Below are 2,761 nucleotides of genomic sequence, written 5' to 3'. Positions count from 1 at the left end.
GATTAATTAGATTTTTATATTTTTGGTATTTTAATATCTCAGTGTTTAAGATCATCACAAAATGTTAATATCAAACAAAGATAAGCTGAGGAGATGTAAAAAAAATAAAAATTATAATTATGACATTTACAGTATTCACCATGGATGCTCAACTAGTCCTTTGTTGTTTAATATTGCAGCTGAGTTACTTGCTATCTCCCTCAAGTATTATGGATGTTGAAGCCATAAGCATTCTAAATTGGAAATTTAAAATGAGCTAATATGCTCAGGTCAAATCTTTGTTTCTTAAAAATAAAAACATGGATTTGATTGCAGTTTATAAAGTCCTTTCTTTCTCAAGAGCATTTGGTTTGACACTAAATCTGAAAAACTGAACTGGAAGCAACAGCTCATCTTTTCAGTTGCAAACATGTCAATGTTTTCTGGTCTGATTTTGATATTTGAATCTCATTAAGATCTGTCATATATATTTTACCACATCTAGGGATGTGCGTTATTTCATGTACAATTTGGACTGTGACATTTCTGATGATCATTTTGAGAGAATACTTTCCTCACGCATGTGAATAGAAAAATACCCCTCTGTTGTTTGCTCTCTTTCTTAACCACTTTGTTGAATATTTTAAATCTCTTAAATGTCTCAAATACAAGCTGGACATTTTCTTTTGGAAATTAAAAGGACCGACATAACAGTTTTAGTCACTTTGCTAGACCAGAAAGACAAAAAAAAAAAGAAGAAATAAATGCTGTACTGATGCTAATGTATTTTTTACCTGCTGTGGTAAAAAAAAAAAAAAAAAAATCATCCTCTTTGTAGGCGGGCTGATTCTGATCTATAACAATGGCTTCAGGGTCTTACAATTCACACCAGAGCACTTTAGTGATGAATACCATTGTTCTAAAGTAAATCCCTGTGTAGGTTTCCTCAGTGGTGTTTCTCATGGTACAGAATAAATGCATATCAAACACAACCAAGTCAGGTATAAAATAAACTCATTGTGTAGTTCACAGCAGGAGAAGAAAGGAAGAAGTATGGACAGTGTGTTAGACAGTGCTGAGTGTGCTGTAGAGTATGTCATTAAATATGAAGCTTTCTCCAGTAGCTAATAGTAGAAACAGACACGCCTTCTCATTAGAGAATACTGTTGTTCTCCCTCTCCCAGACTTCACTGGTCACATTTACCTGGAACAGTTATGTAAGAAAGTAGTCAGAGCGCTACGGCAAAATGTCAGACATTTACTGGCGCATGTAAAAGCTTAAGCTGAGTTGGGATTTTACTAACTCTTCAGATGCTTGTTGTTAGAATATTTAAATTATTTTCAGCCCAGGTTTTTTTCACTAAAATATACTATAGCCCTTTCTCCTTTTTGAGACCAAATGTGGCCTGTAATCTCTTTTAGTTTGGAAAATCTTAACAGCTGTTATTATCCTGGAGTGCGACCCCATCTTTCTCTCCTTTTCTGTCTCTCTCTCTCTTCCTGGTGAGGTGAGCAAAGTGGCTTAGATGCGGTGACAGGGTAAGGATTCTTCAGCTCAGCAGTACAGATGCAGGCATTGCTTTAAGGAGCTTATGCACATTTAATGGTTGAAAAATACTTTGAAGGAACAGTGGCCAAAATGCTTGGGGAGTGAATATTTGTTGATATCAACACAAACACTACAGATGTAATCCAAAAGTGAGCAACATTGTGCGGCACCTGTGCAGCTCTTGTGAAACGTCAAACAGCAAAATAAAACAAAAGGCAGCATGAGAACAACTGTGAGGCATTGAGTGCAGTGAATACTATGAGAGCTGAATCATTGGGGTGTGGCAGTGATGCAGGAATAAAGCGCAACCCATGTATGGAGGCCTTAGTCCTCAGCATGGCCGTCACATGTTTGAGTCCCGACCCGAAGACCTTTGCTGCATGTCTCCCCCCTCTGAGTCTCACAAATCAGAAGTGTTTTAAAGGAAAGTGCCAAAGTGACAGCTTTACAGCTTTTGGTCCTTTTCCCTATACCGATTTGCTCTGCAGGTCATCTGACTGAAAAAAAAGTTCAGTAAACCTTTATTTTATTGCAAAAAAGACAAATGTAATCATTTCAAAACATTTCCCATCACCAAAAAAACAGAAACACGTTTTCAGAAATCCAATGTGCGACTGTTCCCTGGATAATAATGGATGTCAATGGTCGGAGGGAAGACTCTTTCCAGATAATAGCAATGAAAGTTGCTTATAAAAAGCACGTTCACCAAGGTAAATTCAACATCATATCTGAAAGGACAATATCTCAAACCTTAAAGCAGCTGGACTAAAGCAACAAAAAAAAAAAAAACACCGGGTTTCATTCCACCTCCAAAATATACTGTCAGCTGTGTTCTCTTATGTTGCATTTGTGCATTAAAATCAAAATAATAAATAAAGGTTACACATATCTTTATTATTATGATTATAATTACAACATTAATTATAATTAATGTTTTGCAGCAGTTGCTAATGAGATCACATTATAGATTTTTGTGTTTTCTTGTTGTTTTTTTTTACTTATGCCTTCCAACAAACACTATGAGAGTCTCGTTCTGGCCCATGCCTGCAACATACAGTATAAACTAGTGTGCCATTTTTCAAGCCACTCAAGCAAAAACTGTGTTCCAGGTCACCCAACATCTAAATTGCTCATGATCTTTCATCACTGGAAAGAGGAAAAAAAAAAAAAATGTAGAAAGCTTATTTTTAGAGCTTTGGTGTGTGATAAATTGTCTACTTGGCACTCCTTAGC

The sequence above is a fragment of the Poeciliopsis prolifica genome, unplaced genomic scaffold (genome assembly GCF_027474105.1).
Source record: "Poeciliopsis prolifica strain line A6 unplaced genomic scaffold, Auburn_PproV2 SCAFFOLD028, whole genome shotgun sequence".
NCBI lineage: Eukaryota > Metazoa > Chordata > Actinopteri > Cyprinodontiformes > Poeciliidae > Poeciliopsis > Poeciliopsis prolifica.
This window is presented reverse-complemented; position numbering follows the sequence as displayed.